General features: G+C 47.9%; 1 protein-coding gene across 3 annotated transcripts in view; it reads right to left on the bottom strand.

The window, feature by feature from the left end:
* MYO1C (myosin IC) overlaps positions 1-25,975 on the bottom strand; it is a 111,898-nt gene that overhangs the window by 73,957 nt on the left and 11,966 nt on the right. The window contains exon 1 of one of the 3 annotated variants that reach the window (XM_075904491.1): positions 19,312-19,467. The exons of the other annotated variants lie outside the window; for them this stretch is intronic. The gene's annotated coding sequence lies outside the window, so the exon portion shown is untranslated. Of the gene's footprint in view, positions 1-19,311; positions 19,468-25,975 lie in introns of those variants that run through there. 3 annotated transcript variants of the gene reach the window in all.

The raw sequence follows: 25,975 nt of genomic DNA, 5'->3' as shown, positions 1-25,975 counted from the left end.
ACCAGAACCGAGTTCTGGGGATACAATCTCTGCTTTATGTCATGTTTGGAATATACAGACTGTTCATCTGTCTGACTGGAATGTGCCACGCCTTGGCTGGCCAAGTCAGAGTCCGCAGAAAGGATCGTTTTATATTTCCATTTAACCTGACCCACTGCTGCAATCAAACCACAGCCCTGTCACAATGCTACACACCTAGGAAAGCATCTGCTCTCAAAAACGTCTTGAACCTTTCCGCTCATCTAGCACTTCCTTCCTGAGGTTTCACGTTCATCTTACAACTGAGGACACTATAGTCCTTAAAGACCTCTAAATGGCACTTGAGTGCTTGCCCTATTATACATTTGTGTGTGGGAGCAGTTTCCTATTTGAATTCTGAATGACAGAGTCATGAATCTTGACCAAAACTCACACCAACCAGATGTGAGGATAATACTCTGTTCTCAATTTTCCCTAGCCAAATCTAGATGCCGACTGAGCAATAGCCACTGTGTAACTATTATGAAGCAGTTCAAAAAAGGAAGCCCTGCTGGTGCTGTCGGCAATCTATAGCACGTGAAAGCTAATTAATTTCAGAAAAACAGAGTCTCGGGGCACTGACAATGAACAGAGTGTGCAGATAAGCAGCCTCTTGTGTATCCAGGGACAGTTTGGTACAAAGTTCCAATTCTAGTCCTGATCCCTAAAATTGTCGCCTTCCCTACTGATGCTTGGTACTGAGTCTCAAGAGACAGTTAATAAATCGTTTGTTCAGTTACAGAAGGTCAATTCCTGGAGAAATGAAAGATTTGTGCTGTGCCTACAACAAGAGATCAACAAACACGAGACCAGCAGCTGGGAAAGCAGAGATCAACTTAACTGCCCCAACCAAGTGTCACAGGTAAAGTCTGCAGTTTCCCAGACACACAGTTTGCTGTGGATAAAGTCTCTTGATGCAAAGCTGTGATGCGGGAGCTCAGCTTTTTCTTTTAAATGTTTCTATCCAGTTCTGATTCCAAAGGAAACATGAACTGAGAGTCGTTGTCTGCCTATAACTGCAGCCAGTCGGCCACACTAAATCTGAGCCGTGAGCTGCCTCTCATTTCAGTGGGTTAAGCCCGAAAGCCAGAGAGCACTAGTTAAAAAGTCAGCACTCTTATCTATTTGGTCATGGATCCCTGGGAGACAGCCAACTGCTGGGCTTAACCCAGAATATCAAGCTGTCTTCTGCACCTTTCAGGGTGCCAAAAGACATAACTGGCCCCTACCCAGCTGCTCAGCTTCTCCTGGACAGCTTCATTAATCCAGTTGTGTCTTGTCTATTACAAAACTCTTTCGTGCAATGAACAAGTGGGGGCAGCATAAAACAAACAGAATTTGAGATAAGAAATAAGTATCAAATGCTGCAGAACAAACCGATTTCCTTCCATTAAATAATTAAAATGGGTTGGTTGGTTTTTTATTTGGACGAAGTTGCTGAATTTCCAGTTCGGAAAATGTGTGTCCCGTGACAAAGAAAGCTCAAAGCCCTGCATCAGAGCCAAGTGCAGATAAGGGAGGAACCTGCTGTGACCACTCCGTCCCTGTGGAAGATAATTAAGTCCTGGGGAGCACATCTAATAACGCTGCCAGCGTCAGGTTTAGATCCCACATCGGGGGCAGCGTGCTTTGACTTACTGCAGTTAGGGCACGTTAGCAGGGCAAAAGGCGAATTAAGCTATGCAACCTGGGGTACGTAAATTGCGTAGCTGATGTCGAAATAGCTTAATTCGGCTTTTGGCGCTGTCTGCACAGCAGGAAGTCAAAGGAAGAACACTGTTCCTTTGACTTGCCTTACTCCTCAGAAAATGAGGGTTATAGGAGTCGGAGTAAGAAGTCCTCCAGCTCGACAGTATTTCAAAATGACCCGCTCTTTGGTATTTCAGAATAAGGTCAGTTATTCCGAAATAACGCTGCTGTGCAGCTACAGTCTTAGTGCACAACACCCTGGAACACAGCAGATTTACACACTGGCTTGCTGTGCAGAAAGCACTCATGCAGACAGAATCCTAGAACACTAGGACTGGAAGGGACGTTGAGAGGTCATCAAGTCCAGTCCCCTGCCTGCACAACAGCACCAAGCACCGTCTAGATCAGGGCTACTCAACTTGGGAAGCCCCAGGGGCCACAGTGATACTCACAGCACATGCCAAGGGCCGCAACTTAAGTGTGGTCGCATGTACATGCAAATATATATTCAAATATATGCAAATAGCTTCTTTTACACGGAGGGGCATGAATACAAAGATTAAGGCAAGACGACACAACACGCAGGCCCCATTTAAGTCAGTTCTGCTGATATTAATAAAATGCAACCGTTACCCGATTCCCACCCATATGACAGCACTTTGAATGAGCAATGACAGTCCAGGAATTGAACTACTAAAACACATGTCAACAGACCACTATTATATTGACTCGCCATTATGGAGCAAGTTCCCAGTGGAGGCCGTGTTCAAAGGATCCCACCTGCGGGCTGAGCCCTGTGTAAATCCAAACAGGCTGTGGGCTGCATGTGGCCCACGGGCCGCTTGTTGAGCAGCCCTGGTCTAGACCATCCCTGGCAGGTGTCTGTCTCACCTGTCCTTAAATATCTCCAGAGATGGGGATTCAACAACCTCCCCAGGCAATTTATCGAAGGCCGTGTCTAGACTGGCCAGTTTTTCCAGAAAATCAGCCGCTTTTCCGGAAAAACTTGCCAGCTGTCTACACTGGCTGCTTGAATTTCCGCAAAAGCACTGACTTCCTACGGTAAGAAATCAGTGCGTCTTGCGGAAATACTATGCTGCTCCCGTTTGGGCAAAAGTCCCATTTGTGCAAAAGTGCCAGTGTACACAGCTGAGATTTGTTTTGCGCAAAAAAGCCCCGATCGCGAAAATGGCAATTGGGGCTTTTTGGCGCAAAAGCGCGTCTAGATCGGTCACGGACGCTTTTCCGCAAAAAGTGCTTTTCCAGAAAAGCGTCCTGCCAATCTAGACGCTCTTTTCCATTAAAAGCATTTCTGGAAAATCATGCCAGCCTAGACGTAGCCCGTGTTTAACCACCCTGACAGGTAGGAAGTTTTGCCTAATGTCCAACCTAACCCTCCCTCACTGCAGTTTAAGCCCATTGCTTCTTGTCCTGTTCTCAGAGGCCAAGTAGAACAATTTCCCCCCCTTTTCCCTGTGACACCCTTTTAGATACTTGACAAGAAAGCAAGCAAGTTCCCCCTAAGCTGTGCAACTGCGCAACTTCCCAGAAAGCCCAGTGTAAGGGGCTCAAGGCAGCAGCACAGAAAGATCATTCTTCCGAGGCCTGGAAGTGGCCATGGCCCAGCCCTCATCCCATACCGCCTCTGCATCTCAACCCACAGTCCTGAACCCCTCCCCAAGCCCTGATGAACCTAACCTCCATGAATTCATCTAACTCTTTTCTGAACCCTGTTATAAGGTTCAAAACATCATCTGGCAAGGAGATCCACAAGTAGACGTACATTGTATAAAAGATACTTCCTTTTGTTTGCTTTAAACCTGTGGCCCATTAATTTAATGTGGTGACCACTAGTTCTTGTGTTATGAAACAGAATAAACACCACTTCCTTATCTATTTTCTCTACCATCATGATTTTATATAAACCCCTATCATATCCCCTTTTAGTTTTCAGCTTGGAAAATCGACAAGTTCTAGAATCAGAGAACCATAGAGCTGGAAGAGACCTCAGGAGGTCATCAAGTCCAGCCCCCTGCCCTAGGCAGGACCAATCACAACTAAATCAACCCAGCCAGGGCTTTGTCAAGCCAAGACTTAAATACCTCTAGGAATGTAGACTCTACTACTTCCTTAGGTAACCCATTCCAGGACTTTGCACTTGTCCTTCTTGAACCTCATCAGATTTCTTGTGGCCCAATCCTCCAATTTGTCTAAGTCACTTTGGACCCTATCTCTGCCCTCAAGCGTATCTACCTCTCCCCCAGCTTAGTGTCATCTGCAAACTTGCTGAGGGTGCAATCCATCCCCTCATCCAGGTCATTAATAAAGATATTGAACAAAACTGGTTCTAGAACCGAACCTTGGGGCACTCCGCTAGAAACCGACCGCCATCCTGACATCGAGCTGTTGCTCACTACCCGCTGGGCCTGGCCTTCTAGCCAGCTTTCTATCCATCTCACCATCCATTTATCCAATCCACATTCCCTTAACTTGCTGGCAAGAACATTGTGGGAGACGGTATCAAAAGCCTTGCTAAAGTCAAGGTAGATCACATCCACTGACTTACTCATGTCTACAGAGCCAGTTACCTCATCATAGAAGCTAATCAGATTGGTCAGGCACAACTTGCCCTTTGTGAATCCATGCTGACTATTCCTAATCACTTTCCTCTCATCCAAGTGTCTCAAAATGGATTCCTTAAGGACCCCTTCCATGATTTTTCCAGGGGCCAAGGTAAGACTGACTGGCCTACAGTTCCCTGGATCGTCCTCCTTCCCTTTTTTGAAGATGGGCACTATATTTGCCTTTTTCCAATCATCCAGAATCGCTCCTGATCTCCACGACTTTTCAAAGATAATGGCCAAAGGCTCCTCAATGACATTTGCCAACTCCCTCAGAACCCTTGGATGCACTAAGTCCGGACCCATGGATTTGTGTACGTTTAGCTTTTCAAAATAGTTCCTAACCTGTTCTTTACCCACCAAGGGCTGTCCATCTTCATCCCATCTTGCATCACTCAGTGCATTAGTCCATGAATACAGAGGCAAAGAAAGCATTGAGTGCTTCAGCCTTCCCCACATCATCTGTCACTAGGTTACCTCCTTCATCCAGTAGGGGCCCCACACCCTCTCTGATCACCTTCTCCTTGTTAACATGCCTGCAGAAACCTTTCTTGTTACCCTTCCCATCCTTAGCCAGTCGCAATTCCACTTGCGCTTTTGCCTTCCTGATAACCCCCCGGCATTCTCGAGCTATACCTTTAAACCCCTCTCTGGTCATTTATCCAAACTCTCCATAGTCTTACTCTCTCTTCATGGGGCAGCTGTTCCACACCCCAATCATGTCTGTAACCCTTCTCTTCACCTTTTCCAATCCTATAAACTTTTTAAGAGATGAGGTGACCAATCTGCACAGTGTTCACACTGTGGGCATAGCATGGATTTACAGAGAGGCAACAGGATATTTTCTGTCCCAACATTTTGTTCACTTTTTTGACAGCCACTGCACGCTGAGTAGATGTTTTCAGAGAACTCTCCACAATGACCCCAAGATCTCGCTCTCCAGTGGTAACACTTCATTTAGATCCCATCATTTTATACGTATAGTTGGGAAGTTTTCTAACGTGCGTTACTTCGCATTTATCAAAACTGAATTTCATCTGACATGTTGTTGCCCCATCGCCCAGTTCTGTGAGCACCTTTGCACACTCATCGCAATCTGCTTGGAGCTTAACTATCTTGGGCAGTTTTGTATCCTCATCAGTACCCGTTTCCTGATCATTTATGAATATGCTGATGAGGACTGGTCCCAGGACAGACCCCTGAAGCACCACTAGTTACCTCTCCAGTCTGAAAACTGACCTTTTATTCCTACCCTTTGTCTCCTGTCTGTTAACCAGTCACCAGTCCATGAGAGGACCTTCCCTCTTACCCCATGAGCATGCTTGTTGACCCCGCAAAGAATTTTAATTGACTGATGAGACGATTTCCCTTTCCAAAGTGATGTTGACTCTTCCTCAAAAAAGTATGTTCACCTGTGTGTCTGACAACACCGTTCATTGCTATAGTTTCCGCCATTTGTCTGGTACTGAAGTCAGGTTTACTGCTCTGTAATTTCAGAGATCACCTCTGGAGCCCTTTTTAAACGTTGGCATTACATTAGCTGTTCTGCAGTCACTTGATACGGAAGCAGATTTAAACGACAGGTTACAAACCACAGTTGTTAGTTCTGCAATTTCATATTTGAGTTCCTTCAGAACTCCTGGGCGATTGCCATCTGGTCCTAGTGACTTACTAGTTTTGTTTATCAATGTGTTCCAAAACTTCCTCTACTGACACCCCAAATCTGGGAGAGTTCCCCAATTTGTCATCTAAAAAAATGACTCCGAGATTTCCAAAATCATTCTGAGACGTGCAGACCCATGCAAAGAATTCATTTAGTTTCTCCACAAAGGCCTTATCCTTCAGTGCTCCCGACCAGACAGTGACTATTTAGCAGGCTTCCTGCTTTTGACATAGTTGTTTATGCTCCTTTCTATTTTCCTGGTTAGGATTTAACGGTCACATTTTAACGGATTCCTTTTAGCCTTTCACTGGTTTTTCACTTGGACGTTTAGCCACAGTGGCACTTGTTTGGGTCTTTTACTAGGTTTTGTTTGGGGTATACGGTTAAGCAGAGCCTCTATTATGGTACCTTGATAAAGTTTCCAAGCAGCTTGCAGCGATCTCACTTTTGGCACTGTACCTTTTAATGTCTCCTTAACTAATCCCCTCATGTTTGTGTAGTCCCCCTTTCTGAAATTCAGTACACAGTGTTGGGCTCTTTTCCCCGCCACAGGGAGGTCAAATGTAATTATATTATCATCACCGTTACTAAGCAAAGGAGCTAAATTCACCTGTCGGAACAGATCCTGTGCTCCACTTAGCACTAAATCAAGAATTGCCTCTCCTCTTGTAGGCTCCAGAACCTGCTGCTCCAAGCTGTCGTCATTTAAGGTGTCAACAAACCTTTCTTTCTGCGTGCCATCCTGAGGTGACATGGACCCAGTCAACTGTTGAAATCCCCCACTGAGTTTTATTTGCAAGTGTCTCTAGTCTCCCGTAGCATTTCAGTCACTCACCATCCTGGTCAGGTGGTCTGTAACAGATCCCTGCTGCTATGTTCTTATTAGAGCACAGAATTGCTACCCAGAAGGATTCTGTGGAATAGTTTGGTTCATTTCATACTTTTACTTTGTTTGTTTCTGCGCTCTCTTTCACATGTAGTGCCACTCCCCCCAGCACAACCTGTTCTGTCCTTCCAATATATTTTGTACCCTGGAATGACTGTGCCCCATTGATTAGCCTCATTCCCCCAAGTTCCTGAGAAATGCCTCCCCATGGCCGCTGCAGGGCATAGCCAGGGGAGGGGTGCATGTCCCCTGGATGCAGTAGGTCCAGGTTTCTCTGCCCTCTGTGCTCCCCAGCCAGAGTGAGAAATGCAAAAAACTGTGCACTTTCCCCTCGCTCCCTGGTGAAGGGAAACAGCCAGCAATGCTCCCATATGAATGGGGGGAGGTTCCACCCTCCTTCCTGCCCTCTGTAAAGGGCACCCCAGGGCGGGAAGGCTTGGGCCTGGGTTAGGCCCGCATGGGGGGACCCACATCCCCAGAGACAGCCCCTTTCACCTCCGCCTGGTGATTCTGTCTTTTCTGTGTGGTTTGATGAGAAGCAATCCCATTCCAGGCACATCCCCTTGTCCAGCCCCTGCCCTTGCTTAGGAAGCTGTATACGGATGTGGTGGCCCTAGCTCTGAACTGTTTAGGCGGAGTCCCTGGATGGACAGACACACAGATAAGCTCTCCATGAGATGGAGGAGGGTGCAAGATGACAACTGCCCAAGTTCAAGACCGAGTCTCACCTCGCCTCACTGACGTCAACATTCTTGTCATCCCCACCGAAGGGTCTGGCGTAGACCACTGCCAGAAGGCAGCGCACCGGGCGAGATGGACCCAGTATGGCTGTTCTCAGCCTGCCATTGACTTCAGTCAGGCAAGACTAAGCACTGGACATGACAGCTGCTCCCCACGGTGCTGGTCTCCCCTTCAGAATTCTCACCAGCTGCATGTCCTCACCCGATGCTTCCAGAGGGCACGCTTCCTCAGGTATTAGCAGGGGAGAGGGAAGTCATAGTAGAATCTAGTAGTCGGACCAGAGGACTAAGTAAGGACTCCTGGATGCTCCTCCCTGCTCTGCTATTGACATGCTGTGATATCTTGGGCTCTATCACTTAACCTCTGCGCATCTCCCCTACTCTTAAGACAGGGATAATATTGCTTCCCTACGACATGGTATTGTGATACTTACATATTTATAAAGTACTTTGTAAATACACTTCAACCTCTTTAATCTGGCAACCCAGGGAAACAGGGTTAAAGAATTTGCCAAGCCAGGGAGGGCACTGCAGGGTCTGGGAGTGAGGGGTTTCGTGGTGGGACACTTACCTGGCACCCTGCTCCTGGGTGAACACACAGCTCTACGCTCCCTGCTGCCGCAGAGCGGTGGGGAAAAGATCCAGGGGAAGCGCTTTGCTAAGTTGCTGTTCCCCCAGCTGGGGGGCGGGGGGAGTGGCAGTACACAGAGCTGCTTTGCCCTCTGCCTGCCAGGGCCCATGCCACAGGTGTTCCTGGACTAGTGAGGCTGGCGCGTACTTGACTCTGGTACATTTCCCTGTGGTCCTACAGAAGAGCAAATGTATTCGTGTACACCCTCTGCAGCCGGCGCAGGGCTGGCAAGGCACGGCTGACAGGGAGCACAACAGAGAGGTGCTGCTTCAGGGGGAGACCGTTCAATTTCTGCCCGTCGTTTCCTAGGTCTGGATGAACGACTTCGAGTGCTTCGTTAAACCGACAATGGGCTCGTGTTAAAACGTGTGTGTAACGCAATGTTGCAGCTCATCTATTTAACAGTGAAGATTTATACTGCAAGCATCAATCTCCAATAGGATCGGGACGGGACCCTACAGCACTGAGGAACCGTTTCCCTTCCTCACATCGCTTGCAATGGAAGAGGAGAAGCTGCTAGGAAGGGTGGGGCGGGAAGAATACAGTTACCATTAAACAAACAATTTTATATCAACAACCTGGAGCAAGTTCTCCTGACAGCACTATAAGCAAAGCCTGGTTCTCCCCACTGCTGCTCACAGCACCATCCGCTGGCCGGGCCGGGCAGAGAAGCCCAGAGCCCGAGTGCCAGGCACACTGGGCACAGACGCTGGTGAGGCAAATGGGCAGGATGAGACGGGGAGGCAGGAGAGGTGATGGGATGAGCGGCAGGAGTGAACACAGAGACGTGAAAGGCCTCAAAGGGGAGGACAAGAAGCTTGTACTTGAGACGGGAAGCCAGCAGAAGGACTCAGAGGGGAAAGCCGAGTCCCGTGCCAGAGGGGTCTCCGCAGGTGCACTCGGTGTGGATTGGAGAGGCAAGACGGGTGTCAGGGAGGACGACTAGACAAAAAACAAAGGAGTGCTACGGATGTTTTCTGAAGGAAGCAGCAGCAAGGTTTGGACACACCCAGATGTTGTAGAGAGAGACAAGTGCCTCCCCCACTGGCTGACCAGGACCGACCGGCAGGAAGAGCAGCAGCAGTACATATGGCATTGGCACCTGACATTTGTACTGCCCCACTGTCTAGACCAGTGGCTGCTAGTGCCTTACTCACACGAGTGCCCCACCAGCAGAACTAGCCGGGGGGAGGTCTAGACAGACACAGCCTTTGGCTTACAGAGGGAGCCGATGGCCCCCATTTCTAGCTTGTCTCAGCAGCATGGAATGACGGGAATCTGGCAGCATGGTTCCTGCAGTCTGGGAGGGAGGCTGACTTTAATCATACTTTCCACAATGGGGAGGAGCAGCAAAGCACAGTAAGCTGATGGGCGTTTTCTGTGTGTTCAGAAATTCCTCCCTTTGACTTGGTATCCCAGCCCGCTCTGCCTCCCCTCCAGCACTGTACATCGGAGGGGGAAGGGAAGAAAGAGCAAACAGAGGAGAAGTCAGACGGGGAGTCCTCCACATTCCCAGGATTCCTTTTATATGCAACAGGCAATCCAGGGAGAGCACAGTCGCCTGATGGTCTCAACTTCCACAGCCTGGGGAATTACTAGGGTAGGAAACCAGTCTGAGCGCCTTCTCCAGGGTGTGGAGGCTGCAGGAGCACTTCTACTCAGAGCCCGAGCTAAGGCTGCTGAAGCAGACACTTGGAGGTTTTACTTTATAAGAGGGAATAAACAAACCCTCAATCTGAAATATGGTCGCAGTCCAGACAACGGCTGAATCAGCACTTGCGTTTTAAGCAGACGGCCAGGTTCAGTGATCCCTAGTTACCGGGCTGTAAGCCCATGTATCCACCCATGCAGCCTCAGCCCCTCTACTAGTCTTACCCCAATGCCCTTCCCAGGGCCTCGGCCATCAACGTTTAAACACACAGTAAGTGCTATGGGCACCCACCCGCCCACCCTTTCTATGGAGACTGGGGAAAGACAGGGAGCCATTTCTTCACGACGCCAAGCGTGTACGGAAAACACCCCCGATAACACCTGGCGAGAGAGAATGGGGGATGCATCCCCACAACAGACCTCTAAAGGTGGGCACTGTGTGGGGGAAGGGATGGTTATTTGGAAAGGTACAGGACATCCAGGGGTTATGGCTGCTTAGCTGAACCCCCAAACTTTCAAGACCTTGAAAACTGAAGTGTGTGATTTAAAATCATCCACAACCCCCCAGGACATGACTGACCCATGCCAGAGACGTGACTGACCCATGCCTTCTCCTCCCAGCTGTCTCCCAGAAAAAATGTTAGAAATGACATGGTTCCATAGCTCCAACACCAGAAGATCAATCATATACATTATCTGATCGTGGTATATACACATGCACACTCCCACAAAGAGCCTTCCCGTCCACTGGACAGCCCCCGGGGCCCTGCGCTCTGGGGGCCCCATGGGCCAGGCCCACCCTGCACTCGCCAGTGGTGGTGGGAGCCATGGGCAGTGGAGCACCTTGGGCCCAGCCTGCTGCACACCCCCAAGCAACGCAGCTGGGAACCTGGCTCAGTGGAGCGCACTGGGCTGGGGCCCAGTCACTTCACTTCTCAACACTGAGGTGGCTGACTCCTCCTGCCGGAGCCAGGCCCCTGCTAATCCCAAGTCACGCTGCGCCGGGGGCCTTGAGGGCAGGGGTGCAATGGGAGTGGGAAGGGGCAAAGCAGGGGTAGACAGAAGTGGGGCAGACCTGGAGTGGGAAGAGGAGGGCAGTGGGAAGGGTAGACCTGGGCCCCAAACACCCCCCTAGAGACAGCGCCGCCTCCCCCCCCCGCTTTCTGAAATATACCCGACCCCATTTCTAGTGCATGGGCCCAGGCCCTAGACCTGCTTGCACTGCCCAATTGGCCATTCACATCACCAGCGCCAGCAACGCTCTTCTCTCTACATCTTTCATCACAATAACTTCAGACTCCCAAGGCGCTCCACGCTTCCCCTGACCCTGAGAAATGCCTCGAAGGCGCCAAACCAGACCCTTCAATCTGCTCCCAGTTTTATCTGCTCCCCGCACTCTCTCCACAGTCACTGCAGCAGCAAGCTTGCAGATCATCCTGGCAGTGGCCTTTAAGAAAATGAAGGCAAATGACAACTAAATGAAAGAGACTGCGCCAGTCCTCATCTGGACACAGATTTCAGGTAACCTAAGGAACTATTTTCCTTAACTGACTATGTACCAGAACCACAAACAGCTGAAACAAAGGCAGCAAAACCATGACGCATCTGAGGGCTACTGGGTACAGTCACATACTCTGACACATCCCTTCAAGTAGCAGAGCCTGCATTCCCCAACTTTCTCACAGGGAGTGTGGTATCACTACATGAGGACATTGTACAGACGGGCACCAGGGCAGAATCTGGCCCTGAAATGAAAAAGTAACAATTCTGCTGATTACATGTGAGCTAGAAAAGGATCCTGCTCACACTCCCACAGCACTGCAGAGCCAACTTAGCCGATAGGAATACTAAGTGGCAAGCCCTGTTTTGTCAGGAAAGCAAGCAACTCTGACTGGGACACACAAGGAACAATCAGTTGCACATAAGACCAGCCATGCTGGGGCAGAGCAATGGTCTGTCTAGCCCAGAAGCCTGTTTCTGACAATGGCCAGTGCCAGATGCTTCAGAGGGAACAAACAGAATAGGGCAATTTTGAGTGATCCATCCCGTCATCTCATCCCAGCTTCTGGGAGTCGGAGTTAAGGACACATGGCGCATGGACTTGCATCCGTCTCCATCCTGGAGAATAGCCACTGACAGACAGACCTACCCTCCAGGAACATACATAACTTTATTTTTTAAAACTCAGTTATACTTTTGGTCTTCCCAACAGGCCATGGCAAGGAGTTCAAGAGGCTGACTATGCAGTGTATGAAGAACTATTTCCATTGGTTGTTTTAAGCCTGCTGCCTGTTAATTTCAACAGGTGACCTGGCCCTTAGTCCTTGTGCAATGCAGTACAGGAAATAACCCTATGCTATTCACTGTCTACACACTGTGATTTTAAAGGCCTCTATCATATTCCGCCTTAGTCATATCTTTTCTAAGCTGAACAGTCCTACTCTCTAATTTTCCATCTTATGCAAGTTATTCCATCCACTTAATCATTTTAGTTTCTCTTTTATTCACCTTTTCCCATAAAGTGCTCCACTAAGGAAGGAACAATCAGTTTCACACATACAGAATGGGAAGCAACTGTCTAGGAAGGAGTACGGCAGAAAGGGATCTAGGGGCTATAGTGGACCACAAGCTAAATATGAGTCAACAGTGTGATGCTATTGCAAAAAAAGCAAACATGATTCTGGGATGCATTAACAGGTGTGTTGTGAGCAAGACATGAGAAGTCATTCTTCTGCTCTACTCTGCGCTGGTTAGGCCTCAGTTGGAGTACTGTGTCCAGTTCTGGGCACCGCATTTCAAGAAAGATGTGGAGAAATTGGAGAGGGTCCAGAGAAGAGCAACAAGAACGATTACAGGTCTAGAGAACATGACCTATGAGGGAAGGCTGAAAGAATTGGGTTTGTTTAGTTTGGAAAAGAGAAGATTGAGGGGGGACATGATAGCCGTTTTCAGGTATCTAAAAGGGTGTCATGAAGAGGAGGGAGAAAACTTGTTCATCTTGGCCTCTGAGGACAGAGCAAGAAGCAATGGGCTTAAACTGCAACAAGGGAGGTTTAACGTTGGACATTAGGAAAAAGTTGCTGCCTGTCAGGGTGGTTAAGCACTGGAATAAATTGCCTAGGGGGTTGTGGAATCTCCATCTCTGGAGATATTTAAGAGTAAGTTAGATGAACATCTAACAAGTCAGTATTTGGTCCTGCCATGAGGGCAGGGGACTGGACTCGATGACCTCTCGAGGTCCCTTCCAGTCCTAGTATTCTATTATTCTAATTTTTTAGATGAGCGACAACCACCATACACACTATTCAAGATGTGGGTGTACCATGGATTTATAGTAACACTGTAGTATTTTCTATTTTATTACCTATCCCTTCCCTAATGTTCTTAGCGTCCTGTTAAACTTTTTCGATAGATGCTGCATATTGAGCAGATGTTTTCAGAGAACTATCCACAATGTCTTCAAGACCTTTTTTTTTTTTTTTTTGGAGTATGATCAAGCTTTTCCCACACAAGCAAAGTTTCAAAACACAACCTGACTTTACTTCAGGCATGATTTAAAGTTTAAATTCGAGTTCAATTCATATAGTCTTAGAACTTTTGAACTGTCTCTGAGAAACTCTAATCCCTTACTACGCTGCTCTCTCATTCCCATTCTAAGGCCTGGGGAATACCATAATGTCTTGCAACATTACTGTGTTAGTTTTCCTCAAAAAATCTGTCAGGCAGAGAAACATGTAATACATTTTTCGTCCTTTTGGAAGGTGAGACAAAAGAAATCTGTAATGGAAGGTTACCTTTATAAACGTTTTCAAATGTCCTATTATTCTGAATCTCCTACCTCACGGGGATTGCATTCACTGGGCAACATCTGTATAGTGCATTGAAAGATATCTGTTTTATATCATTATGCCCTTGATAAACAGAATGGGTGCAAGGGGGAAACGTGCTCTCTAAAGAGAATACTGTGCTAACAAAATGACAAACAGTTGAGAAAAAAAAATAAAGCTCTCTCTGCTAACCTTCACTGTCTGCAGAAAATGAAGCAAAGGAGTTGTCTGTATTGCCATCCAAGTTCTAAGTGAGAGACACAAGCTTTGGCAGGCGGATCTGAAGGCATTGCTTCCCCTCCCAGCACACAGAAGCAGCAATTCTGAACCGTCTGCAAGATGTTTGGAACAGAAGACAACTTGCTACTGACGCCTGGAGAGATCAGCAGACAGAACAAGGTTTTTCTGTGTCTAATTTATAGGATTCTGTGGGAATTCTCTAATTACCTTTAATACCTCTGACAGCACAATTATATTTTTCTTTTCAAAACTGCCTTGTTGGGCAAAGCAACAATTGCTACAACTAGAAACTGCAACCCAGAAATATAGCTTGTAATGCCCCATTGTTTAGTATTTCAAATATATATTAATTACCGATTTTAAACAGAAAGTTGATTATAAAATGGTGTCCTGTAATTTGTGGAATCGGACATTTTAGTTAGGAAAATTAAACAAGTCTGGCTGCTGAAAGGAATTTCCCTGAGTAAACAATGACTCAGTGCAAAATGTACATTAAGATCTACTAGTAACTGTTAGCAAGTTTAAAAAAAACCTCATTGCACTACACAAATATTTCAGAGCAGAAAAGAATTTTCTTCTATTTCTCTGGTTTGCTGCTATTGAACAGAATTTCACTTCTTAGGCGGTTAAACAGACCAGGGTTTCACTATTTTTCTATAGGAAACTGACATCTACATTTATAAACTCTGGATGATAATCATACCAGTAAAGGTCAAACATCTGAATTTTCATACTCGTCTATCCTGGCAAGCTCTCTGCTATTGTAATGCATCAGTGCATACACTTCCTTCTTTGACAGAAATGTCCTGTTTAAGTTAAAGATAAGGTGGACACAAAAACTCCAAAGACAACTGTAAAATTCTTAGTGGATGGAAATAAAGAATACAATGAATGTTAAAGTCAGGTGAAGCCTTAGGATACATGCTGCTTTCAAGCTCTGTTATTTTTGATAACTCTGCTCTTTTTAGGATATAAGATTCAGCATGTGTCCAAACAGCAGGTTGTCTGCCATCATACCTGTTTTTGTCTTGACTCCTAGCATTCTGCCTGTTTTCCTAAGAAAAATGTTTGCAGTGCTCAGCAGCAGCTGCCCATGCCAAGAACAATGTATTCATTTTTTTCCAGGCAACATCTACTTTCTGCCTAAGATTAGGGAATTCCTTTGCCACAGAAGTCACAATGTCTCTTATATGATGGACGCCTTCCAGCCACTGCAAGCTGCTGCTTCCTCCACCTCCTTGCTGTTTGTGCCTACAAGCCAAGCAGGGCAGAAAGCAACACCCCAGAGTACTCCAAGGTGCCATTTGACAAGAAGGCAAAGACAACTGCTCCAGGTTGCTGAATTGAACTACGGGGAGGGCAGAGAATGACCCAGACTGAGCTGTTGTGAAGTCCAAACTGATAGTTACTGGCTTGGACGTTTGTCAACTGCCAAGTGCACTTCCAAATGAAAGGAGCAGCTGTCTCACAGGACAGCTACCTACGATAGCCGTCTTTGTGCGCAAAAGTGTTTCCTAGCACGCTGGAGACCGACTACCACTCTCTGGCAGATGAGTTTGGTCCAGGGAAGATAACAGTGAACCACATCAGAGAGACTTGCCAGGCCCCTGGGCAAAGTGGAAAGGGGCCTAGTTCCATAGCCCCGGAAGGGTCATGGCTAGAGCTAGCTTCTCCCACCAGCCTTTCAGGGACAACTGGAGCATGCCACGCAGGGCTCTGGCAGCAATATAAAAGGGCCTGAGGGTCCTGGCTGCTGCCACAATTACTGTAGCAGTGGCCGGGAGCTCCAGGCCCTTTTAAATCACTGGGCCCCACTGCCCTCTTTGCGCACCTCTCGGACCAGACTTGTGAACTGCAACAGAGCAAGTGTTACTGACTGAGTGATCAACGTAGCTCATATCTGTGAAATACATAGGGCAAAATATTAAGGGTTTTTTTGCCACCAGAACATGATACATGTGACTCGGTTACAACAAAGACTGCTCGAGTTCTGTCCGCCAGTAGCTTCTGTCACAACTCAAACTTTGCCAGACTTTTCATATTTACACCTGCTCTGTTGTGTCAGCGAGTCTGGGCGGCTATCCCACATTGCCTCAACAAAGGAAAAATTGCCCAGAGAACACAGACAATGCATTCCAGGATGCCCTATGGCAGGCAGAGCCAGGAGGATCAATCAGTCCAGTTACTGAGGCACAGTGAGGGTGGTCCCAATACTCCATAACATAAGAGTGTGATGCTGTGAGAGGAAAAAAATAGCCAAACACTAGCTCATCTAGGTGAGAGAACAATCTCTCTCTGTCCAGATTTCTCTGGTGCTATGCATACTTCTAGAAAAACCGCTTGTCCCATCAGTCTGAGAACTTTACTGAGTCAGTCTAAAGCTACTGAAAACTAAAAGCTTGTGTCATGTTGCTGCAGTGATAGAGGGAGTTGCCCACCTCCAACCAAAGCCTTACATTAACTATAATATCGCAGCACGGTCCACAGCAAACCCCGGGCTCCATTTCCTTTTGTAAACTCGCAAAAAATACAAACTAACTGCAGGCAAGATTCTGGGAAGAAGATTCAAATCATTAAAACAGATTAGTCAGATACTTTCTTTAATTACTATTAAAAATAATCACACTCACTTACGTGGGATTATGACTAGGGCCCTGACAAATTCACGGCCCTATAAAAAGCATCTCAGACCATAAAATCTGTTCTCTCCCATGAAACCTAGTCTTTTCTGTGCTTTTACCCTATACGATACAGATTTCAAGGGAGAGACCAGAGTTTCTCATACTGGAGTTTCCAGATTCAAAAAGAGTTGCAGGGGGTTAATGGTTATTTTAGGTGTCTTGTGTCACCATTACTTCTGCGGTGTCCTCTGAGGTGTGCAGAGAGCAGCAGCTGTTAGCCAGGCACCCAGTTCTAAAGGCAGCACCCTGCCAGCAGCAGCGCAGAAGTAAGGGTGGCAATATCATGAACTGGGTGGCCAGAGAGTGGCAGCTGCTGACTGAGAGCTCAGCTCTCGAGGCAGCAGCACAGAAATGAGAGTGGTACCATTCCAGGCCAACCCTCCTTTGTACAGTGCTTTGAGTTCTGGGTATGCAAACTGCTAAATAAGAGCAGACTATTATTATTCCAACATAGTCTAAGAGACATCCCGAAAAGAGCATTTTATCAGCGAGGGCTTATCTACACTGCCACTTTACTGCGCTGTAACTTCCTCCTTTGGGGGTGTGAAAAAACAAACACACCCTGAGTGCAGCAAGTAAAAGCGCTGGAAAGCACCAATATTACATGCTCCCAGCAATGTTCTAATTTTTTCCCATCTGTGTGCAAAAGACATGTTATGGGCACTGAGGCATGTGCAGACATGCACCACCAATAGAAACACATGCTGCTCGCTCTGGGTGCTCTGCTAATCACCTGGGCAGCACCTGAATCTCTCCTGGGCAACTGCCCAAGTGCTCAGCTCATAGGGAACACTGGCTTCCAGAACTGCTTAGCTGCTCTCCTCATGCAGATGGGTTACAAGGTCTCTGCTGGTACCATGAATAAACCGCTGCCTAAAACTGCTGCCATGCGTGTACTTTAAACTTAGCAGTGTAGACAAGCACTAAGGCACACAATAGGAGCCAAATATGTACCTAAAATAGATACATACTCATATTCTTTAGGATAATAAGAAATAAAACTACGTTTAAAATTACATACAATTACCACCTCTACTATAGCAAAGGCACAATCAGCTTCTTTCTTCTGCATCCAGCCACATCCTTCTCTTAATCATCACTCTAGATGATCTTATTAACATGTTATCTAAAACTCACACTGTCCTCCCAAAGAACTTAGGTTTGGTCAGTCCTCTTGGGGACATTTTGGGGATCTAAGGTTAGTCAGTCTTCTTGGGGGCTTCACTTTGTTTTAATTAAAACAACGTAGGGTGCTACAATACAAACAGAATAATAATGCAACTCGTAACATTATGGAGTGAAAAAGTTTGGCGATTATGAAGGGACATATTCTGCTGAGGTAGATCAGCGCGGAGATGGTTTTTAACAAGTCTATACTGGAGTTTTAAAGACTCCAGCAAAGCCTTCTCCTCTTGGGGAATAGCTGGTGGGAAGTTTTCCCCGGGGGGGGGGGGGGGGGGGGGATGTTCAATGGGCAGGGGGAGAGCCAGCGCTCTCCTGAGCTACAGGAAGTTACCTCCCCATTTTGCTTCCTAGCTGCCAAGAGCTCCTATTTCTAAAGCACAAGAGCAAGTCCAAGTATGCCTGACCCAAGCACTGTGCACACCTGCTCCTGCTCAGGTGTGTGTACGTACATAGAGACACTCACAAACACACACAGGCAGCCACACATATACATGGACACACAGTCACACACACACACACACACAGTCACAGTGTCACACTCACAGTGTCACACTCACACTGTCACACTCAGTGTCACACTCAGCGTCTCACACACACTCACACAGTGTCACACACACACTCACACAGTGTCACACACACACTCACACGGTGTCACGCACAGTGTCACACTCAGTGTCACACACACTGTGTCACACACAGTGTCACACACACTCACACAGTGTCACACACACTCACACTCACACACAGTGTCACACTCAGTGTCACACACACACACACTCAGTGACACACTCACACACACTCACACACACACACACACACACACACACTCAGTGTCACACTCACACACACTCACACACACTCACACACACAGTGTCACACACACACACACTCAGTGTCACACACACACACACTCAGTGTCACACTCACTCACACTCACACACACTCAGTGTCACACTCACACACACACACACACACAGTGTCACACTCACTCACACTCACACACACTCAGTGTCACACTCACACACACACACACACAGTGTCACACTCACACACACACACACACAGTGTCACACTCACTCACACACACTCAGTGTCACACTCACACACACTCACACACACAGTGTCACACTCACACACACTCACACACACTCAGTGTCACACTCACTCACACTCACACACACTCAGTGTCACACTCACACACACACACACTCAGTGTCACACTCACACACTCAGTGTCACACTCACACACACAGTGTCACACACACACACTCAGTGTCACACTCACACAGTGTCACACACACACACACACTCAGTCTCACGCTCACGCGGGCCCGGGGCGCTCTCTGACTGGCCGGGGCCGCCCCCGTCTCGCCCCCCCGCGCCGCGTTTGGCCGGCGGGTCCCTGCAGCGCCCCGGGCCGGTTCCCCGCGGGGGGGTCCGTACGAAGCGGCCCCCCCGGTCTGTGGCCGCCGCCCCTCACCTGTGCGACCGGCCCGCCCCGCGCGGGAAGCAGCGTCCGGAGTGGCGGGTCCCCGCGAGCCTGTCCGACCCCCACGCGCCTGCGCGCCCGGGCCGCGCATGCGGGGAGCGCGCGGCGAAGCCGCTGCCCTCACTCGGGCCGGGCCGTTCCTGCCCGGCTGGGCCCCGCCCCCTCGGCGCCGCTTCCCCGCATGCGCGGCCCGCCCCGCTCGCGCCACTTCCCGTCGCAAGGGCCGGAGCCGCGAGCGCGCACCTGAGCCCTCCCAGCGCACGTGCGTTGCCCCCGCCCCGCCGGGCCACGGGCTGTGCGCGTCCTCGCGGCGCGCTGGAGGCCCGGGGACCAGCCCCTGCACGGGGCCGTGTGGACACGGGCCGGCTTAGCCCCAGGGCTGTCTGGCACTAGAACCCCAGGCGGGTTCCACCGCTTGGGGCAGAGCGGGGCCCTTGTGCGAGGCGCCCTGGGCCCTCCTCCCAACCGGGCACGAGCGGGCGGACAGCGTGCACGCGCTGCAGGTTCTTGCACCAGAACCCGCCCGTGTAGACATGGCACAATAGAGCTTGTGCTGCCTCCAGCTGCGCCTTGGGCGCTGTGTAAGCAGGTGCTCGGGCTGAGTCTACACGGGCATGATTTAACAGAAGAGCTTTTCCGTTAAAAGTATTTGGGCAAAAGAGCGTCTACACTGGCACGTGCCTTTGCGCAAAAGCAGCCATGTCAGTGTAGACGCTCTCTTGCGCAAGAGGACTTATACCTGAGCGGGAGCGTCAGAGTATTTGTGCAAGAAGCACTGATTTTGTACATTACAACAGCAGTGTTCTTGCACAAATACTCGCAGCCAATGTAGAGAGGCAGCAAGATTTTGTGCAAAATCTTAACGATGTAAACACAGCCAGGGTGATTAAGACAAGGGTTTGTTAGATGTGTGTTTCTCAACCTTTTTTTTTATAAAGTACCCCCTTTAAAAAAAATTACCAGTACCCCCAGTACCTACAGTTTTCAGAAACACAAAAATTTCAACATATTTGTTTAAACAACTTAATCGTACCGGAGGTGGGCAATTAGGATTGGTTCCACATGCCCTGATTTGCTGCTTGGCTTATAGTGAGCATGCTCAGTAACACTGTTGACTCTGCTGTCCTCACAGCCTCCCTCATACCCTCATTCTGCCTCCACTGTCATGGCACGCACATGTTGCCCCTACCCAACAAATCCCTAAGGCTATGTCTATACTGCAGCCTTCTTCCGCAAAAGCTTATGCAAATGAAGCATGGAATAGAGTATCACTGTGCTTCATTTGCATAATTAGCAGCCATTTTTGCACAAAAACCCCCTCTTGCGCAAGAGCTGTTCTTCCCGAAAAAATGCCTCTTGTGCAAAAACTGATGCTAATTATGCAAATGAAGCATGGCAATATTCTACTCCACGCATCATTTACCCAAGCGTTTGCAGAAGAAGGCTGCAGTACAGACCTAGCCTAAAAGGGGAGGTGCCAACTGTGCTATTTTTGCTTGGTTTAAAATTAGCAGAACGGTCATTTTTAAATGGTCTTTTCACAGAACTGCAGCAAGAGCTAAAGAGCCCGGCTCCCTACAGATGATGTTACTATACTAGTCTAATCTAGCCTCCAAGGCCACCTTCAGCCTGCTATTCATGCCAGTGTTGGGCACCTCACTTCCCCTGCACACAAGACACAAGCAGTGAAGACGTATGGCCGCTCCAGCAGATGCCCTACAAGACTGGGAGTCAGGAGACCTGGATTCTATTCCTGGCTCAGACCTCAGAGTCACTTCCCCTCTCTGTATCTTCCCTCCACCGCTTTCCATTGTCTATTAGACTCCTGCAAACTCTTTGGGCGAGGGACAGTTTCTCCTTCTGCATTTACAAAGCATCTAGCATAATGGGGACCCACTTTCCGTTGAAATTGATGGCAGGATGGTAATATAAACTCCATGAACTTATTAACTGGAAACACCTCTGTTGGGAAGTGTTCTCATTCTGAAGTGCACAGACACAATTTCTAATGAGATGGAAAAAATAGTTTTACTACTTCTCCTCAGCGATTCGGGGTCAGGCAGGAATCAGCAGCAGGATAAATTAGTTGCTGGGCCCAGGCAAGCTTTAGTGTAACTTCACTGAAGCCACTAGAAGAAATGTAATTTATCACCATTTCAATTCACTTGCTATTTTGTTGCCCAGTCACCTAGTTTTGTGAGAAAACTAGTATCAGCACCTGTTGCTGCAGTGGCTTCAGGGTGCCTGCAGAATGCCTGCAAGCCAGCGTTGCATCAGATTGTAAACAAAGGGCCTGGAAAGCCAATGTGGCAGAGAGACGGAGACAGCAGACAGGGGAGAGGCTAAAGCAGTATTCTCCAACCTCTTTATACCCAAGATCCCTGTTAGAATTTAAGGACAAGCCAGGATCACCCCTGCTCCTTCCCCAAAATCCATCCTGCTCACACCCTCTCTCCCTCCCTTGTGGCTCGTTCTCTCACACCCATACTCACCGTCTGACCTGGGGTGGGGAAATGGGGTGTGAGTTTCAGGGTGTGAGCTGGGACAGATGGGTTTGCAGTGTGGGAGGGGACTCTGGGCTGAGCCTCAGGCAAAGGTGCAGGAGAGGTGAGGGATGCAAACTCTGGAAGGTAGTCTGGGTGCAGGAGGGGGTTCTGGACTGCAGATCCAGGAAGGGGGATAGTGTGATCATGGTTCATCACTGCTGGTTGGTGGCGGGGGGGGGGGGGGGGAGAGGATAAGGCAGGCTCCCCGCCTCCCAGCTGTTCTCAGAAAGGGCCTGACTGTGCACTGCCACTCTTTTGCAGTCACCGCTCCTGTAGCTCCTATTGGCCACGAATCCCCATTCCTGGCCAATGGGAGGTGCTTGCAAGCAGGAGCAGCTAACCCTAACTTCGTCCCTCCTTCTGAAACCGATGGAGTATGCTGGCTGCTTCCAGAGGTGGCGTTGGGCCAGGGCAGGCAGGGCACCTACCTTAGTGGTAGCCCAAAGATCACAATCCAATGGGAAGGTTTCCAGGATTGGCCAATTGATCACGAATGAACAGTTGGTGACCAACGGGCTATGGAAATGGAGAGGGAGACGCAGCAGGACATAATGGATCTTCTCAGGCTGCAAACACCAATGCTGCAGACCTGGTTTACTTACAGATGTGCAATTCCCAGATGTGTAATTCACCACCCTCTGCAGTTCTTAGTGGCGAGGAGTCCTGTGGCACCTTATAGACTAACCGAAGTGTTGGAGCATAAGCTTTCGTGGGCAAAGGCCCACTTCGACAGATGCATGTAGTGGAAATTTCCAGAGGCAGGTATAAATATGCAGGCCAGGATCAGGCTGGAGATGACGAGGTGGATCCAATCAGGGAGGATGAGGCCCACTTCTAGTAGCTGATTTGGAGGAGTGAATACCAAGAGAGGAGAAGCTGCTTTTGTAGTTAGCTAACTACAAAGTGAATGGCTCGCTAACTACAAAAGCAGCTTCTCCTCTCTTGGTATTCACACCTCCAGACCAGCTACTAGAAGTGGGCCTCATCCTCCCTGATTGGATCCACCTCGTCATCTCTAGCCTGATTCTGGCCTGCATATTTATACCTGCCTCTGGGAATTTCCACTACATGCATCTGACGAAGTGGGTCTTTGCCCACAAAAGCTTATGCTCCAACACTTCAGTTAGTCTATACGGTGCCACAGGACTCCTCGCCGCTTTTGCAGATTCAGACTAACACGGCTACCCCTCTGATACTTGCAGTTCTTAGAACTCCCTACTAGCAGCTCCTGACCAACATTCCCTATAATCTGTGCACTTGGGCTGCCACTCGGGAGACAGTCAAGTGCCTCCCACCTGATGAGCAAAGTGCCCACATCCAGGTTGTGTGTTTCTATTGGTCATGCACACCGGCGCATGCCTCCATGCACATCAAAATATATTTCGCACATGGATGAAAAAACCCTGCTCGTGAATGGAAAAGACTAGAGGGAACATTGCTGCCAGCATCCCAGATAGCATTATGGAACATATCCTTACCCCTAACCCTCCAAGCTGGGGGACAGCAAGGGAAACCATGGCTTCACATATCTCAAACGTGGTTCTCATAGGTCAGTGTATGTGTAGGCACAAGAGACTATATTTAGGCAACAAAATGGACAGAAATGTTTCTGCCTCTTCAAATTCAAAGTACACTGTGTTAAGTTTTGCTTCAGAAAAATATACAAAAATCAGACACTGGTTTTGGCACTCTCTTTTTGGAGAATAAATTTACCTTAGTTCAAAACACACTGCAGAATGCACAGCCATATTCAAGGTACATAGACGTGTAAACGTACTGCAAGTGCCACAATTCCTAGCAGGACCCAAAGCACCAGGCCTGGATAGCAATCCAGCAACCCTGCCGTCACTGACCACTACAATCCTCTGTCAAAGCCCCTGACAAGCACAAGTCTCCATGTTGAGCTCTTCCAGTGGCCCTATAGCCAAAATGTATTTTAGTGTGAGTATAAATACGACTATAATAATGATGTCAAGTATCAGAGGGGTAGCTGTGTTAGTCTGAATCTGCAAAAGCAGTGAGGAGTCCTGTGGCACCATAGACTAACAGATTTACTGGAGCATAAGCTTTCATGGGCAAAGAACCACTTCGTCCGATGCATGTAGTAGAAATTTCAGAGGCAGTTATAATGATGACATAAGTACAATGTTTGCTATGAGGTCTTTCTACTTGTTAACATTACACATTAAGTCATGCTACTTTCTGCATTGCAAACTAAGCTGTGTACTGGTCTTATGTTATTTCTTTAGTAACTTTGTCATCCTTTCTAAAATGTAAACCTGGCTGAAATTCTCTGTCAAAGTGGCGTGAGTGGAGGATGTGTACATACTTTTAGGCTTACCCTGAACTTATCACGAAAATCCAGATAGTAAAAAAGAAGTTAGAAACTTTGAAACAATCAGGAAACATCCATTGTGTGCAATGCTAAACAAGCTAGCAGAATTGACAAATCTTGGAGACAGGCAGACACCCCCACAGGGAGACAACAAACAAGAGATAACAATAGGAAGCCTGAGAAACATCAAAGGATAACTGTGGAAAACTGTATCAGAGGGGTAGCCGTGTTAGTCTGAATCTGCAGAAGCGATGAGGAGTCCTGTGGCACCTTATAGACTAACTGAAGTGTAGGAGCATAAGCTTTCGTGGGCAAAGACCCACTTCGTCAGATGCATGTAGTGGAAATTTCCAGAGGCAGGAATAAATATGCAGGCCAGGATCAGGCTGGAGATGACCAGGCCTCATCCTCCTTGATTGGATCCACCTGGTCATCTCCAGCCTGATCCTGGCCTGCATATTTATTCCTGCCTCTGGAAATTTCCACTACATGCATCTGACGAAGTGGGTCTTTGCCCACGAAAGCTTATGCTCCTACACTTCAGTTAGTCTATAAGGTGCCACAGGACTCCTCATCGCTTCTGTGGAAAACTCTGAGACTAACACCCTTTAAGGATTAATGACTGCAGCATGACACTGCAAAATCCAGAGGCTCAAATGGGAACTTACAAATACAGCCTCTCCCCGACTTACAAACCAGTTACGGACCAAGTAATTGGTCCGTAACTCGGTTTGTTCGTAAGTCAGACCCCATAGAGTTACATGCAACCGTGCTGTTCGTAAGCGTGGATCGCGTTCATAACTCGGTGTCCACCATTTATGACAGCTTCGGTTGTAAATGTGAATGGTCGTAAGTCGGCCGTTCGCAACTCAGGGACCAGCTGTATAAAAATGGGGTGTACTGCCATGGTTCTCTGGGTTCAATCATGCAGAGCCCCGTGGAGCACTGGATCATGATCAGCTCCTCACTTATATTCAATCCAATTGCCCACTGGATTGCCTCAAGCTACAACAGACTGGTAGCTATAAGATTATCTGCAGGACCCGTGTGTGAGAGAGAATGAATATACCGCTCTTCATATTGCATTTGCAATAAATGCAGCATATTGCCTTTCCCCCAAGATCTTGTGTGTTTCTTATAACAGCCCTTGTGTCAAATTCAGCAGAGATTCACTCCACTTCTGCATTCTATGATGGCCATAAACTTTCTCCTTTTTGACTCACAGATAATAGGCAGGAATCGGGATGCAATAAGCAGCTATAACGAGATATTCTTCTTACTGAGATCTGATATAACGAATAACCACTGCTAATGCCCCTTCAACCTAATAAAAGCATACAGACTTGGTGCCTGCATAATTTACACTTCTCATCCCAATCTTCTAAATTCCATCAGCAGCGGACTCACTTTTTCTCCATCTAATATTCATCAGATATTATTCTATGATTTTTTTCTTTTAGTTTAATACCATTAAAGATGCTTCTCAAGCTCCAGACTTTCTACAAAATCCTAAAAAGAAGAAGCTGTCAGAGAGCTGTCCTGCAACCAAGACAGCTGACCAGGGAGATGCTAACCCTCTGAGACTAGATGAAATTACGGACTGGCTAAAATAAATCTCAAGTGAACAGATTACCTTGAGAAAAATATTTGAAGATAACAGAACAAAAATATTTCTAGTACACCGTGAGTTAATTTGCAAGGCTTGGCAGCAAGACTAAACGAAGCTGAGAACAGAATCTCCCCACTGTATTATGAATATAACAGGAAAGGACTA

This window comes from Pelodiscus sinensis, chromosome 21 (genome assembly GCF_049634645.1).
Source record: "Pelodiscus sinensis isolate JC-2024 chromosome 21, ASM4963464v1, whole genome shotgun sequence".
Classification (NCBI taxonomy): Eukaryota; Metazoa; Chordata; order Testudines; family Trionychidae; genus Pelodiscus; species Pelodiscus sinensis.
The sequence above is the reverse complement of the archived record's forward strand: the minus strand, read 5'-3'. Positions and strand labels throughout refer to the sequence as shown.